This window comes from Protopterus annectens, chromosome 2.part2 (assembly GCF_019279795.1).
Source record: "Protopterus annectens isolate FY-2018-M chromosome 2.part2, PAN1.0, whole genome shotgun sequence".
Classification (NCBI taxonomy): domain Eukaryota; kingdom Metazoa; phylum Chordata; order Ceratodontiformes; family Protopteridae; genus Protopterus; species Protopterus annectens.
Window position 1 is genome coordinate 884,674,484 of NC_056730.1, and position 17,724 is coordinate 884,692,207.

Here is a 17,724-nt window from a genome sequence, read left to right on the forward strand (position 1 = left end):
AGCACTTCCCAACTGAATGCCCCTTTAGGTGGAAAGATTGGTCTGCAGGCCAAAAACTGGGAACTCATTACCCAGGACAAATAGGTTTTAAATATAGTGTCCCAAGGATACAGATTTCATTTCCACATGTTACCAACACCAAACGGGTGGCCAGATCTTTCCCCAAATCAGTGGGCAGAGGCCCAAAATCAAGTACTCTCTCTCTTAAACATGGGGGCTATTCAGTTGGTACCAGAAGAGGAAAAGGGATAATGTTTCTATTTGAGACTTTTTCTGGTACCCAGAAAAGGCAGTACATGGTGTCCTATCCTGGAGCTTTCTATTCTAAACACCTTTCTGGTGATTCCAAAATTCAAAATGCTGACTCTTCACCAGCTGCTTCATATGCTAGGCAAGGATGCATGGTTGTCAACACTAGACTTAAAAAGAAGCATACCTGCACATCTCTATCAGGGAGTCTTGCAGAAGATACCTACGCTTCAAAGCAGGCTACATGCACTATCAGTTCTCTGCACTGCCCTTTGGCTTATCTACTGCGCCCAGAGTATTCACAAAGTGCCTAGCTCCAGTCGTTGCATTTTGCAGGCAAAGAAATATTCAAATATACCCATACCTGGATGATTGTCTAATTCAGGCAGAAAGCAAGGACATTCTTTTGAATCATCTGGCCTTTGTTCAAAGGGTACTGACTTGTCTGAGGTTCACCATAAATGTAAAGAAACCCTAGCTGGTACCCCGTCAACAAATTATATTCCTGGGAGCAAGCTTGAATACAACTTTCCAGATGGCTTTCCTCACGCCAGAGAAACGGATTCATTTGACAACTTACTTCAAACAAGTGGCCACAAAAACCCAGCTATCTGCAAGACAAATACTGCAAGCCTTTGGGTTCATGGCCTCCTGCATTCTTCTAATTCCATATGCAAGGCTGCATATGAGGAAACTACAATGATATCTCAAAAGCCGATGGTGTCAACATTCACAGGATCTAGAAGCAAGGATTCCTATCATACCTTGCCTATGCCTAGAATTCCTTTGGTGGCAGAGGTTTGCCACCAAAACAAGGGACTACCATTCACATTACCCCCTGCCGCCCAAACCTTAACAACAGACGCATCAGACTATGCATGGGGGGGCTCACCTGGCAGAGAAGTGCATTCAGGGCAAATGGAACCCAAGTCAAATTCACCTGCACATCAGTCAAAAGGAAATGTTAGCTGTACAGAATGCTCTGACAGCCTTCAAGGACCACATTCTTCCAGAACAACTAATAGTAAAGACGGACAACACCACTGTCATGGTACATAAGCAGGGGGGTACACATTCTTAGCCCCTCTGCAGACTAGCCATGGCATTGTGGAACACAGCCTTGAGCTACCAAGTGAATCTACAAGCTCAATTCCTGCTAGGAAAACAAAATCCACTGGCAGACTGACTAAGCAGAAACCTCAGGGACCCACACGAGTGGAAACTGGAACCAAGGATTTTCAACATGTTGACAAGCAAATGGGGGAGCCTAGATATAGACCTGTTTGCCTCCCCACAGAGCCATCAACTGGACAAATATTGCACATGGTTTTTCCACAAACTAGCTTGGAAAGTGGATGCTCTATCCTTCAGCTGGAAAAACCTATCAGTTTATGCCTTTCATCCTCTGCCTCTGCTCTCCAAGCTAATACTAAAGATCAAACAGGGCAGGCCTAGGACGATTTTAGTTGCCCAAATAGTTCAACCAACAAAAACACGAATGGAGCAAAAGTAGAAGAAAGGCTCAACTCCTTTAATCACGATTTTAGTTGCACCAGACTGGCCTCGCCAACACTGGTACCCACTCTTGCACAGTTTGTCACGCTTGGCTCCATGGCACCTGCCTCAGACTCCTTCCCTGTTGTCTCAGCAGGAGAACCAGTTTCTGCACCGTCAGCTTCAAACCCTGAACCTAGCATCCCTCAGCAAATCAGTGATGGATATCATTTTAGAGAAAAAGAGGCCTAGTACTAGAAAATCTTATGCTGCAAAATGGGAAATATTCTGTGCCTGGAACCAATCTCAAGGAATTAATGCAGCAGTGCCCAATTTACCTCAGATTCTGCAGTACTTGACTGAGATGCTTCATAAGGGCTTGTCTTTTTCTTCCATCAAAATTCATGCCTCAGCCATTTCAGCTCATTGTAGCACAGAGCCTCCCCTCTTCTCTCACCCACTGCTCAAACGGTTCCTCAGAGGGGCCAAAAATTTAAGGCCATGCAGGAAAGCTCCAATTCCTGCCTGGGATCTTAACTTTGTTTTGTAGAAACTCACTCTTCCTCATTTCGAGCCAGCTGCTACTGCAGATTTAAAATTTCTTTCCTGGAAAACAGCTTTCCTTTTAGCAATCACTTCTGCAAGAAGGGTATCTGAGTTACAGGCCCTTATGGCAGTGGAGCCTTTCATCATCTTTCATGTGGACAGGGTGCCCCTCAGAACCAATCTCTCCTTCATGCCCAAAGTGGTATCCAGTGTGGCTCTTAATCAGTCCATTCATTTGCCTACCTTCTTTCCTAACCCACAGAACAAAGGGGGAATGGATACTGCACTCCTTAGATGTGCACAGACAACTTGGATTCTACTTGGGCAGTACTAAACCGCAAAAGAAATCTGAACAACTGCTGGTGGCATTTGCTGCAGGGACAGAGGGGAAAGCTATTTCAAAGCAAACCATTTCAAAATGAGTAGGCCACAGCATTTATTTCTGCTATAAGCACCATGGAAAACCTATCCCACAGGGCATCAGATCACATTCAACCAGGCTGCATCTACCTCTACAGCCTTTCTCAGGAGCGTCCCTACAATGGACATCCTAGAAGCTGCTACCTGGAGTTCTGTACATACTTTCACCAAGCATTATCATTTGCCAATTTTCTCTAAATCCAGAGCTGGTTTTGCCACTGCAGACTTGTAGGGCCATACAGCTGGTCCTAATTCTATTTAAATTCATCCTCCCAACCTTAGCTTTGGAAATCTACCCAAATGTAATGACTGCAACAGTGAAACACGAAGAGCATAGTACAGTTGTGTACACTTACCATAAATGTAGATGTTCGAGTGTATTCATTGTTGCAGTCCTGGATACCCTCCCTCCAGCCCCCTTTCTTCTTTTGGCTATACCTCTACTCTCACTTACTATGCTCAAAAAGCTTTTTGGTGTATTTGCTTTTTTGTTGGAGGTATATCCTTGTAGTATAGATTTAATTGCTTCCCATTATGGGGGCACCTGACATCTGGGGCAAGAAAAACTGATGTAATGGCATCTGCTGCATGTTTTATACCCCTAACGACCTGATGTCATGGAAGAAGCGACAGCAACTGATGCAGGACCCAAGACTTTGTTAATCAGGCTGACTGAGGGCTACTGTACGCAGATAACCCAAATGTAATGACTGCAACAATGAATACACTTTAACATCTACATTTATGGTAAGTGTACGCAACTGTACTTTCTCTGCTCTGCCCTTTGGCTTATCTACTGCGCCCAGGGTATTCACAAAGTGCCTAGCTCCAGTCATTGCATTTTGCAGGCAAAGAAATATTCAAATATACCCATACCTGGATGATTGTCTAATTCAGGCAGAAAGCCAGGACATACTATTAAATCATCTGGCACTTGTAAAGAAATTGCGAACTTCTCTGGGGTACACCATAAACTAAAAGAAATCGCATCTTGTACCCTGCCAGCAAATTGTATTCCTGGGAGCAAGCTTGAATACAACTTCCCAGATGGCTTACCTCACGCCAGAGAAAAAAGTTCATTTGACCGCCTACTTCAAACTAATGGCCACAAAGACCCAGCTATCTGCAAGGAAAATTCTGCAAGCCCTGGGGTTCATGGCCTCCTGCATTCTATTAATTCCATATGCAAGACTGCATATGAGGAAACTACAATGGTATCTAAAAAGCCTATGGTGTCAACATTCTCAGGATCTAGAATCAATGATTCCTATCAGTCTTTGTCTACAGATAGAGTTCCTTTGGTGGGCAGAGGCCTGCCACCAGAACAAGGGACTGCCATTCATTCTACCCCCTGCTGCCCACACCCTAACAACAGATGCATCAGACTATGCATGGGAGGGAATCACTTGGCAGGGCAGTGCATTCAGGGCAAATGGAACCCAAGTCAAATGCACCTGCATATCAATCAAAAAGAAATGTAAGCTGTACAGTATGCTCTGACAGCCTTCAAGGACCACATTCTTCCAAGACAATTATTGGTAAAGCTGGACAACACCACTGTTATGTGGTACATAAACAAGCACGGGGGAACCCACTCATACCCTCTCTGCAGCGTAGCTATGGCTCTGTGGAACACAGCCTTGAGCTATCAAGTGCACCTACAGGCTCAATTCCTGCCAGGAAAGCTAAACACACTGGCAGATGACCTAAGCAGAAATCTCATGGACCCACACGAGTGAAAACTGTAAACAAAGATATTCAGCACGTTGAGAAACAAATTGGGGAGCCCAGAAATAGACCTGTTTGCCTCCCCCCCAGAACTACCAATTGGACAAATTCTGCACAGTGACTCCCCACAAACAAGCTTGGAAAGTGGATGCCCTGTCCTCCACCTGGAAAAATCTATCAGTTTATGCCTTTCCCCCCTCTGCCTCTCCTCTCCAAGGTACTACTAAAGATCAAACAGGACAAACCAAGGACGGTACTGATTACACCAGACTGGCCACGCCAACACTGGCACCCCCTTTTGTGCAGTGTGTCACTACTGGCACCATGGCATCTGCCTCAGACACCTGCCCTGCTGTCCCAGCAGGAGGGCCAGATTCTGCACCCACAGCTTCAAACCCTGAACCTGGCAGCCTGGCTAATAACCTGATCTCTCCTTTGCCAACCCTCAGTAAGCAAGTGTTGGATGTCATTCTTGAGCCAAGGAGGCCTAGTACTAGAAAATCCTATGCTGAATAATGGAAAAGATTCTGTTCCTGGAACCAAACTCAGGGCATGGGCACAGCAGCGCCCAGTTTACCTCAGATTCTCCAATACTTAACTGAGATGCTTCACAAGTGACTTTCCCTTTCCTCCATGAAAATTCATGCCTTGACCATTTCAGCTCATTTCAACACAGAACCACCCCTCTTCTCTCATCCACTGCTGAAGCAGTTCCTCAGAGGGGCAAAAAACTTAAGACCACCCAGGAGATCCCCTACTCCAGCATGGGACCTTAACTTTGTATTGGAAAAACTCATTCTACCTCCTTTTGAACCAGCTGCCAATGCTGAGTTGAAATTCCTTTTTTGGAAAACAGCTTTCCTTTTGGCCATCACATCAGCAAGAAGGGAGTCTGTATTACAGGCCCTCATGGCAGTGGTGCCTTTCATTATTTTTCATGCGGACAGGGTGTCCCTAAGGACCAATCCCTCTTTCATGCCCAAGGTGGTATCCAGTGTGGCCCTTAATCAGTCCATTCATTTGCCAACCTTCTTTTCTAATCCACAGAACCAAGGGTAACAGATTCTGCACTCCTTAGATGTGCACAGACAACTGAGATTTTACTTGGACAGGACTAAACCTCTCAGGAAATCTGAACAGCTGCTGGTTGCATTTGCTGCAGGGGCAGAGGGGAAGGCCATTTCGAAGCAAACCATTTCTAAATGGATAAGCCATTGCATTCATTTCTTGTATAAGCACCATGGAAAACCTACCCCGCAGGGGATAAGACCACATTCAACCAGGGCTGCATCTACCTCTACAGCCTTTCTCAGAGGTGTTCCCTACCAAGGACAGAAACAAAAATAAAAATAAAAATAATAAAAATTAATTAATTAATTAAGTCCAACGATACAATTAAGGAAGCAGGGGAATAGGCAAATGTATATAAAGGAAGTGCTTTTCCACTTATAGTTGTCTTGATAAAGCCTGGGAGAGCCCGGGCGAAAGCGCTTGACAATAATTCTTGTTTTTCGTTTTTGGAAGAGCTGTTTTTAACTGTGGATTTAAAGAGGATATAAAGTGCAATAAAGGAGTCTTTTGTAAAACATTATCTGTTTCCAGGTCCTTGTGATTGCTCTGGTCGTGAGCTGTGGTTTACTGGTTCATCGTGCTTTTTACTGACTTGATCTCTCATCCACCCCACCTGTCCACTCATCAGCTGACACTGTGGGTGATAGGATTTTGATTCTATATAGACACACCTTTTCTGAGGATGTGCTTATGGTCCTGCAAGAGGCCAGGAAACCCACTACTTGGAAGTCCTACTTATCCAAGTGGAAGAGGTTTTCTGTTTGGTGTCTTTCTCATAACCTGGATCCACTTTCTGTGGATGTTCCTTTGGTTCTGTCATGTGTGTGTGAACTGCTCGAATGATGGGTTGGCCTATCCTTCTGTTAAGGCCCACTTATCAGCAAATTCTCCTTGTCTGCCTTTATCTCCTCCTTTAGCTTTTTCATTTTAGGCCTTCCAGGAAGGCTTTCCTCCTCCTTGTGATCTTAGTTTTGTTTTTGTTTTTGAAAAAATTCACCAGGACTCCTTTTGAGCCTACAGCTTCAGCTTCCTTACAGCTTTGGTTTTGGAAGACTGTTGTGTTAGCTCTTAACTTTTGCTAGATGGGTGTCTGACCTTCAAGCCCTTTTGGCTTGTCCTCCTTTTTTGGTGTTTCATAAGAGCAGTGTGCCCCTTTGTACTAATCCTTCTTTTGTGCCAAAGGTGGTGAATGAGTTCTCTTAATCAGTCTGTTCATTTGCCCACTTCCCTCTTCTCCTCAGTCTGCCAGTACTGCACACGTTGGATGTGCATAGACAACTCAGCTATTATCTGGATAATACTTTTAATAAATCTGATCAGCTATTTATTTCCTTTCATCTTAGGTCCTTAGGATAGGCTGTGTCCAAGCAAACTATTTCTTTTTGGATTTGTAAAGCCATTTCCTTTTGTTATTCTTTTCATGGTAAGAGCTTTTCTCCTTCAGTTAAGGCTCATTCTACTAGAGCTGTGGCTTCTTCTGGTGCTTTTTCCAAGTGTTTGGATACTAACTCTAATCTTGAGGCAGCTACCTGGACTTCTGTGCATACTTTTACCAAGCAAGACAAGTTGGATGGAATTTCCAGAGCTAGAGCTGATTTTGCTAGGGCCATCCTTCATAGCTTCCTAGAGAGCCCTGCTGGTCCTTTCTCCTCTCTTTCTTGTTCTTGAGCTTTGGCATTCTACCTGTTGTAGTGAATACTGCAGTAGTGAAATAGAAGGACATAGTACAGTTGTGTAAAATCTTACCATAACTGTAGATGTTCTTCTAGTCACTGTTGCAGTATTCACTCCATCCGCCCCTTCTCCATTTCTGTTCTGAATATATTAATTACCTGTCTACTTCTTGAATTGGCATTCCTACAGCAGCTTTCATTTCGAAGGATGGTACATCTGGATATCTCCTTTATGTCCTATGCTATGCGAGGAGCATATGTGCGATGTATGTAGTACCATAAAGCAGCCTAAAGGCTTTGGTATACTGGCTGGAGTTCGGGACGCCCTTGGCATGGGATTCCTAATGTAAGGAATAGTGTAACAGTGTGGCAAGGGATCCCTAATGTAAGGAATAGTGTAACAGTGATTAGAAGGACATCTACCATTATGGTACGATTTTACACAACTGTACTGTTTATCTGCAAGGGAATTAAACGTCTGGAGTTGGAGTAGCTGGTTTTCTTGGGTGACAGTGATGTTCACAGAGAGACAAGTATCTAATGAATCTGCAGATAGTGTTAGTGTTTGGAGTGTAACAGTATTTCTCTTGAAGGCAGAAGCAAAGATTGGAAGCTTATGTTGGAGCTGAGAAAGGAGAACTCCTTTGCCAATGGCTGCTGTTGTTGGATGGGATAGAAAAGGGGAGATTTTTTTGGCCCAGAAGAGAAGGAGTTTATTTTGGCTCTCACTTTGTATATATGGAAATAGAGGTTTAGTGACTTATCAAGCCATAGTCCTAGGCATTTGAAAGAGGAGGTTGTCTCTAGATAATGATTGTGCAAGTCAAAGCTAGTGTTAGATGCTTGGTGAATTTTCTGTTGAGTTCCGAAAAGCATAATTTTCATCTTGGTAGGGTTGAAAAGTAGTTTGAGCCATTGGTGGAGCTCATGTAAGTCTGACTGGAACTGACATTGAGTCTTGCTCATCGGCATAAAAGAAAAGTGGGTGAAAGGGAGGTCATAAGGAAGTTTGTTAATGAATATGGAAAAGAGGAGGGGTGCAAGAATGGATATTTGTGGTACACCTTTGATGATACAAAAAAATGAACAAACAAACACAGGAATCCATGCAGTTCCAACCTCACCACCATGAGTGTTGAGGAAGGGGAAAAAAAAAAACAAACAAAAAAAAAAACAGAGAAATTAGTGGTCTTAAAACATTGTTGATGAGCTCAGTCACATTAATTTCCACAAATCATGAAAAACCCAGGTAGTGTTCCAAAGCAGCAAGCATTTGTTACAGACGAGCAATCCTCAGTAACAAAAAAATCATAAGTATTTTAACAATGTTAAGCATATCGGCTTTAATTTACGTAGAAGTAGGTGTGGAAGATATACATATTGTTAAATTTTAAACCAGCCTGTTCATGTGAAACAATGTAAACAGGTCTGTAAAAGTGGATTTTATAACAGCAAGTACCCAGCCCCACACTCTGCTACTTATTAGATCAAACTAAATCCTAGTTAAGTAAAACACTGCATATCTATTTGCAATCTCCATTCCAAGATCAGGTATTAAGAAAAGCATAACATGTACATAAAAAGATATATGTAAAAAGACTTTTAACTAAAATTGCTTTTGGCTAACTAATGCAGTAAAGCCTTCATCAGGTCTGTGACAAGAACTAAAATCAAGAAAAAAACACATAGCTATCTAATCATAAACTGTAACACTAAGTATAAAAATACATCTGGCTAATAATATCATACATCCATGTGCATAAAAAGCTCAGTTATTAACAGTTCAGAAAAAAAATATCAGTGCTTTGAAAAAAAAACCTGTCACAACAGTTTTCATGTTTACAGCCCCAAAAACATGTTTATATGAAGAAAAGTACTAGAAAACCACACACACAATAAAAAATACAGAAAACTGTGGATGAAGTAAACTAGTTATGTATACAAGTGTGCAGGTGTGTGCATGTCCATCCACCAGTATGGCAAATGGAATTATACCAATAATGCATGGTAATAGCGGCATGAAAAAAAAGTGTGTTTTGAATTTACCATTTAAATTTGTGTTGTGGGAAGTATGCATTTGAAGTGGAAGAGGGGGGTGAATGGTGCTGTGGTGGGCTATGCATGATCTGTGGGTGGTGCTAGTTTATTGATGGGAGATTGTTAAATTCTTTAAGGAAAATGTCTGGAGAAATTTTTGTGCATCACATTGAATAGTGTTTATAGACAAGGTGTCATGAGCCGGTCTTCTTGTAAGAAGGTTAACTTTCCAGAAGTGTTGGGGGAACGTGAGAGGGTAATTTGTTTCTTTGGAGATTTCTTTTGTGGCTTCTGATGGATGACTTGGCTAGGATACATAAAATTATAAAGGAGGTGTAGTTGTCAGTTTTGTGTTTGTGAGGTACCATTTTTGTCATTCTTCATCCCTTAAAGTCAAGATGTTCAGATGTTGAGATCACTGGATAGCCATTCAGTTTTGGTGGAATAGTCTGTGCCTCCTTCCAGAGCTCAGCACAGCATAGTTCATATTTTTCTTCTGTCAGTAGCTGCCTTGAAGGTGTCATACAACCCCACTTGTCTGCAGTGAAATAGTGACCAGACCTAGGTTGATACCTGCCTGAGCAAACCACTGAAGAATAGATAAGTTTAGTTTTATATTTTGCGTAATACATGGCATTTTACGTAATGAGCATCTCCCCAAAGGTCATGGTTTGATATGCTGTAGTTCCACCACTTAATCTGGTAACAATGGGCTTTTTATAGAATAATTTAGTTTCTAAACTTTGTGATAATGGCCAGTTAGCCATTTGCATGCATTCAGTTTGTTGACTCCACCCTTCGTGTAAACGGATAGTCAACTTTTGTTGATAATCTTTAGCTTTATTTGGTGTTAGAATTGGCTGTCCTGTGCTAGGCATTAAAATGTTTGGGGTTGCTCTATAGGATGAGAACTGTATGGCAAACATGCAAAAAATGCTCTTAGCTGCTTATATTAATATCAGAAGAAAGGGTACAAGGAGCAAACCTCCCTATCAGTAAAGCCATGCCGCTTTATTGCTTTGTTACCTCTATATCTTTCTTTCGGGACTATATTAGATCACCGAATGCTTAAAAAAGCGAATGGTTATTAATCGACCCTATGTAAGCGAAAGCTTACAATGTCAAACTGTCAGAACAGCGATTTTTTTCCAAGGGAAAAAAAAAAAATCGGTGTTCCAACAACAACAAAAAAAAAGAAACACTTTAAACATTACATTAAGTGGGGGGCTTCACCCCCCACACACCCCCTACTTAAATATACCAACTCCGAGACCGCACTACAGTGCCGAAAATGGCAAAGTAACAAAACAGCCAAGCGAAATCTTTCCCAGGGAAAGAATTTGCTTAAAAGCCGCTTCGATATTTTGCCATTTTCAGTCTTTTAAGTTCGACCAAGACGCATTTGAAAGAATGCGTCTTCGGTCTTCTAATAGGAACCCTTTCTTTCTCATTGCTCTCTTCTGTTTAGAACCCTGCAAGACTACATGAAAGGCTTGCATATTAGAGAGGCACTGCTTTTGTCTGGGAGATAAATATGCGTTTGTCTAACTTGGGAAATTATAGTATAATAACCATGTACTTAGGTGCTAACAATGTTTTATATATTTGCAACAAGTGGGACAGCAGACTAATTTAGCTGAAGTCTGTCGTTTTATGCGATTGTTTTGGCATCCATTGGTTATTGATACTTTTCATTAATTTGAGCAGTAGAATGTACGAATGAAGCATTTGTGGTAACAGTTAAGATTAGTAAAATACTGTTTTAGAAGTGCTTCTATTCAAAATTACAAAGTTCCAGTGAGGAGTATTATTTTATGTCAGCTTCATTGGACAGCTAAGTCTGTATTTAGTGTTTATTGTAGTCTCTGTGTAATTGTAGCACACTTCCTATATGTTTTTTTCAAACTGGAAACATCTTTATAGAGTTTTAATGTATGACGTAGGCAAGTATCATACCGCTCAACCTCTCAGAGCAAGAAATCTGGACAAAGCCCTAAGTAAAAGTGGGACAAAGGTCCAAAAATAGAAAATTTTTAAATATTGCTCTTACAAATTTAGAAAGTTGATAGTATAACAGGTTTAGCATTAACACAAATTTTCTGAAGGGTATGAAGTCTGAAACTCAAATGTCTGTCATTATTTTCTAACTTCAGTCTTTAATGATTTGCCACTAATTTGCCAGAAAAACACAATTTTATGAGAAATGGACCAAAAATATTAGCAAAAATCTGCACATTCTGTGAAAATCTGTACAGTTGAGAGCTATGGCAAGCATACATTTTATATAAATGAAAACAAACCATACTAACATTTTCCGTTGCAAACATAATACATAACATGTAATCTTCTATACAGTCATTGCTCATCAAACATTGCAAGGCTCATTCAATTACTGCCTACCTTAAACCTCATTCTTGCTCCAAAACATTGTTCTGCATGTATTATTCCCACAATTCCTATTTTTTTCTATGTAATTTGCTTGTATCCTTTTCTAAAGAGCCTCCTTCCAAGTATTTCATCTCTGTTACTATTTTCACTACTTCTAGTACAGCTGGTTTAGACTTTGTTTTCCATTTTCTAATAATTTGTGGCAGCCACCAGAATTAAAATCAGCAGCATCTTAGTATGTCTAGGCAATACAGATTCTGTAGCCCTGCTTTCCGCTAGTATTTCTGACAGAGTAGTCTGCTGGGAATTTTTAAAGTCTGCCAACTCATTACACTCCCAAAAATTATGTTCCTAATTGCCTCTCTTTCCCATCACACCTCCAACATTTGCAATCTACCTGAGGAAAAACATTTTGGAGTCTGCTTCAGGTATAAATACTTATGCAAACATTTCCAAGCAAAGATCCTAAATCGTCTAGACTTTGTTGTATATTTGGGAGATGTACATATATCCTCCGATTGTTTATTTGTGAATTTTTTTATCCAGTCTCTCTTCCCAATCCTTTCTAACCACCTCTGATTGATTCCTGTAGTTATCATTCAGTATTTTATATGACCTACTATTTATCCCTTTTTAACAGCAGCTTCTGTTCTTGATTTTACTTAAAACTCTACCAATGTTGGTCTTTCACTTAGGACCCCCCTATTTCTTTCTGTTTGCCTATTCGCTGACATCAGTCCTTGACAGGGAAGGCAGTCTCTAGCCTGCAGTCAAAAATGTATTCTTGGCCTCTTCCCATTCTATTACCATTCCCTCTCTAATCATTTTCTCCCAGTACCTTGGTTCCTTTTCCAGTTTTCTCAATTAAATTCCAGCCCTCTCTTGGCTGTTCTCTTTACCCATAATTGTAGTCATCCTTATTAGCAGTATCTCCTTTCTCCATTCTTGTGTTGGCTTAAAGTTCTTAGCATACTTTCTGCTACTTTATGCATTTTCTGTTTGGTTATTGTTATTCTCTTTAACCATCTACATCCAAAATCCCAGTCCCTCTTTATTTCTTGTGTTTCCCCCTGTTTCGTCATCCTCCCTTTTCACTTTGAAGTAGAGCTTTCTGCTTGTTTCTGTGTATAGGAGCCTTAACTGTGTAGCTCTGAAATACCCCTTCAGACCAGGTAATCCCAAACAACCTTGTTCTGTTGGTGGAGCAACTTATCCGATTTGACTCTTGCCCCTTCCCCTGCCAGATAAAATCCTTCAACTCTTTATTACTTGCTATCTACCACTTCTCCTCTGGTTGATAAAGATATGCCTCATCTAGGTATAAAACTAAAGGGGCTAAAACATTTTCACTACTTGTATCTTGTTATCCATATCCATGCAACAGAACTTCCAGTTTCCAGTTTTCAAATGATCTTTTCATTAGTCTCATATCCGTGGCTGCCATAGAATCCCTTTAACCCATATTCCTAAGTACTTCATTTTATTGTGTCCCAATAAGTATGGGTATTGCTGAACCAATTTTTGTGTGGGTACATGGTTTACTGCTATTGCCTTTATTTTGTCTTCATTAATTTTGTATCCCAAAAATACTTGAAACAATCTCAGAAAGGGCCACAACACTGAATTATCCTTTTCTGGTTTTCTCAGGTACAAAATATCATCTGAAAATAAGCCAGCTTTTCTTGATTACCATACCATTTGCTAATGGTTATAAATATAATGCAATACTTCCTATATGTCTTAATCTTGGTTTAATTTCTTCAAGTGTTTGGGTTTCTAATACTGTGATTGGAATGGACCCCATTCCTAAATCAAAGTATAATTAAAGTTAATAAGATTAGTATTGATGTCCTTCAAGGATGCATCTGCAGTCCTTACAAATGGGTTGTCCTGTCGTCAGGCAGCCCTTCGGTCGGCCGGATTCCAAAGTCTGGGTCTGGCCTCGCCTGGTGTCGCACTTCACCCGACGTCATAGCTGCAGTTCTTCGGGTATAAAGGCATCAGCCGACGCCATTTTCCTCAGTCTTTCTTGCCGCGTGGCGCCCGAAGCAGAAGCTGTTCGCAAGTGCCGGTCGGTCAGATCCAGAGATTACTACTACCGAATACTACTTCGAAGACTTCCAAAAAAGCTAAGTACCCCGTTGGGGACTCTTTCTTGCCTCAGCCGATGTCAGAAAAAGTGAATAACTGTTTAACTTGTGGGAAACAAATACCTCATAAAGATTTCCACTCTTACTGCTTACCTTGTTTAGGCCCAGACCACGACGTAGCAGCTTGTTTAGCCTGTGCTTCTTTCAACCGACGAACGCTTAGACGTCGGTCGGAGTTTGCTGAACAGTTTTTCGGATCAGATTTTGCGTACATAATGCAGTCGGATCCTCCGACTACTCAAATTGTTAAGAAACGCAAAGAAAAGGACCGACACTCGCGGTCCACGGTTTCGGCCGAAACCACGGTTAAGCAAACCGCGAGTGTCTCGGTTTCGGCCGAAACCGAGCAAACGGTTCAATCTTCAGCCGAATCCATGACTACTACCGTGGCCCCTTCTACCCTAGCTGAATCGGCCTCTGAAGTTTTACCTCCTACTGTGGTTTCACAAGATTTATCGGACACCATCCCTTTGGATGTTTCTACCCCAGCACGTGGTGCTGCTAGGCCTCCTGCAGCCATGTCTATAAAGGCCTTTGCCAGGGCCAAAGCAGCCAAAACTTCTAAGTCTGTGCCTGTTAAGCCCCCTACTCACAGGCCCAGTTCCAGTTCCCAAATGCTTACTCTGGCAGAGGATCTCATCTCCTTAATAAGGGGATCCCAATCTCACCCAGACAGGGCCTCTCAACCTCCAGAAAAGAGACCTAGAGCAGAGCCCCCTGAGCCAGTGTCCTCAGATGACTCTTCTGATGATTCAGACAATACAGACCATCCAGAGGCTCCTTTTTCTACTTATGAAGATTCCGATGCTGAAGAATCGATTCCTTCTGCTTCTCCACCAGAGGAATTCTCTTTTGGGGAAACTTTACATGCCATGAGAGAGCAATTCCAATGGCAGGGACAAGATTTCTCAGATTCAAGGAAAAGGCTTAGGACCTTTTTACACTTACCACAACATAGGCCTTTAGCTATACCTCCAGTTCTTCCTGTTGTGGATGATGCATTTAATGATTTTTGCACTGCTCCTGATACTTTACCTCCAGCCCCTGCTAAGCCCGATAGGTTCTACAGGGTCCCGGACACTCATCACCATTTATACAAGGCTCCTTTCGTAGATCCTGAGACTATTTCCCAGGGGCCTAAGGCAGTAGCTTCGACCTCAGCTAAAAACCCTCTCCCTTCTGAAAGGGAATCCAGGTCCTTAGAGAGATGGGGTAAAAAAGTATACACCTCTGCTACTCTTTCAGCTAGAGCATTGAACTGTCAGTTTCATATGATCCAATACCAAGAGTTTATGCTTGATCAGTTAACTAAGAAACTGTCCTCTGATGATTCTTTAGATAAGAAATATGTTCTAGAAATGGTAAATAACATTCAACAGGTTAGTAACCATTCCTTAAAATGTGGCTATGATGCACTGGAGGCTTCATTTAGATCAGCCATGACTGGCACAGCTATAAGAAGGCATGCATGGTTGAAAGAACAGGTCTTGCCGGATCATGTTAAAGCAAAGCTATTAGATGCTCCTATGGATAAGGTCAGTTTATTTGGTTCTCCTGCCCAACAGGTACTGAAGAAAATGGAAGAGAAGGCAAAATCTGTACAAACAGTGAAAGATTTCTTGCAGGTTCAGCCTCCAAGGTTTAGCAGGAACTGGCCTTCCAAAAATTGGTCCTTTCCAGACTCCTCTAAAACTCAAGAGAGGCAGGAATAGGCATTCAAGAGGCAGAAATCAATCCAGAGGAGGTGCCTACAGGGGACGCCAGTGGCAAGGTAACAACCAACGAGGCACAGACACAAGCACTACCACTGCAACAGGACAATCACAGTGACTTGGCTTTGACACCGCCTACCAGGGAACAAATAGAAGCACCCTTAGGCGGAAAGTTAGCATTATTTTCAAAAAACTGGCACTATATCACAAGAGACAAGTGGATTTTGCAAACTATAGACCAAGGCTACAGGTTTCATTTCCACACTTTACCAGAAAAAGAGGAATGCCAAACCTACCACCAAATCAAAAGACAGAAGCTCTAAAACAAATAGCTCAATTAGCAAGGATGAGAGCTGTGGAAAAGGTACCACCTATGGAACAAGGCAAGGGATTTTACTCCAGACTCTTCCTAGTACCAAGAAAAGAGAAAAATTGGAGGCCTATTCTCGACCTGTCCGCTTTAAACACATTCATCATTGTTCCAAAATTCAAAATGCTGACCCTACAGCAACTTCTTCCCATGCTGGGCAAGGAGTATTGGCTGGTGACTCTAGATCTCAATGAGGCATACCTGCACGTCCCCATACGACCAAATTGCAGAAGATACCTCAGATTTCTTGCAGGATCAGAGCATTATCAATTCTCAGCATTGCCCTTTGGCTTATCTACTGCGCCCAGAGTGTTCACGAAATGCCTGGCATCAGTAATCGCTCACTGCAGGCTACAGGGAATCCAAATTTATCCATACCTGGACGACTGCCTGATACAAGCGGACAACAAAAACAAGCTAACAGAACACTTACAAAGAGTCATTTGCTTACTACAGGCCCTGGGATACACAGTCAATATAACAAAGTCAAGACTGATACCATCCCAAACAATAACCTTCTTAGGTGCAGAATTGGACACAGTCAAACAGATGGCATTCCTAACTGCAGAAAAACAAGAACAACTTCCTCTCTACTTCTTGACATTAACAAAGCAGAGCAAACTAACAGCAAGGAAAGTACTGCAGGCCTTGGGCTTCATGGCATCCTGCATAATCCTGGTCCCCCATGCCAGACTACATATGAGAAAGCTACAGTGGTACCTAAAGAATTTATGGTCTCAACACAGGCACAGCTTAGAAACCGAAATACCACTAATTCCATGCCTGAAACAAGAGTTCCTATGGTGGGCTCAGACATGCCAGTCAAACCCAGGTTTGCCCTTCCACAGGATTCAACCAAGCCGAACCATCACAACGGACGCCTCAGACCTCGGTTGGGGGACCCACATGCTGGACAAGTGCATACAAGGCTTATGGACTCCAGAGCAGCTGCACCTGCACATAAATCAAAAAGAAATGCTGGCAGTACAACTAGCAATCCAGAATTTCAGACCATTCCTCCAAGAAGGCCAGTTGATGATCAAGACAGACAACACCACAGTCATGTGGTACATCAACAAACAGGAAGGCACTCATTCATACCCTCTATGCCGAATGGCCCTGGACCTATGGAATATGGCTCTGAGTTACAACATTCAGTTACAAGCAATTTTTGTACCGGGAAAAGAAAACATCCTAGCAGACATATTAAGCAGAACTACCTCGGATGCTCACGAATGGATGCTACACCCGGACATCTTCAAGGCCATCACAAAGAAATGGGGATTGCCACAAATAGACCTATTCGCATCCCCACTCAATCACCAGCTCAAGAAATTTTGCACAAGGACATACCACCCACTTGCTTGGAAGGTGGACTCTCTATCCTTCAGTTGGAAAGGCCTGACATCATATGCTTTCCCACCTCTTCCTTTGATGCACAAGGTGCTATTGAAAATCAAAGAGGAACGTCCAAGGATAATTTTGATAGCTCCAGATTGGCCAAGACAACATTGGTACCCATTACTGAGGAGCATGTCCTGGGGGAGAATGTGGACACTGCCCCTGATTCCCTTGATGTTAACTCAGAGTGACTACAACATCCTGCATCCAAACCTGAAAACTCTGCAACTGACTGCCTGGAACATTACATAAGAGCAGCTAACCCAGATTTATCCCAAAGGGTTAAAGACATTATCCTAGAGGCTCGCAGGCCCTCAACAAGAAGGAACTATGCAGGAAAATGGAAAAGGTTTCTCATTTGGAGTACCGAGAGGGGCAAAGATGTGTCAAAGGTAGACATTGCCAACATCCTGGAGTATTTGGCAGAGCTATTCCATACAGGCCTGTCCTATTCCTCCATCAAAATACATGCATCAGCTATTTCT

At 42.1% G+C, this 17,724-nt stretch overlaps 1 protein-coding gene across 6 annotated transcripts in view; it reads left to right on the forward strand.

Annotated features, from left to right (window-relative positions):
* APC (APC regulator of WNT signaling pathway) overlaps positions 1-17,724 on the forward strand; it is a 2,693,590-nt gene that overhangs the window by 527,051 nt on the left and 2,148,815 nt on the right. The window lies entirely within an intron of this gene.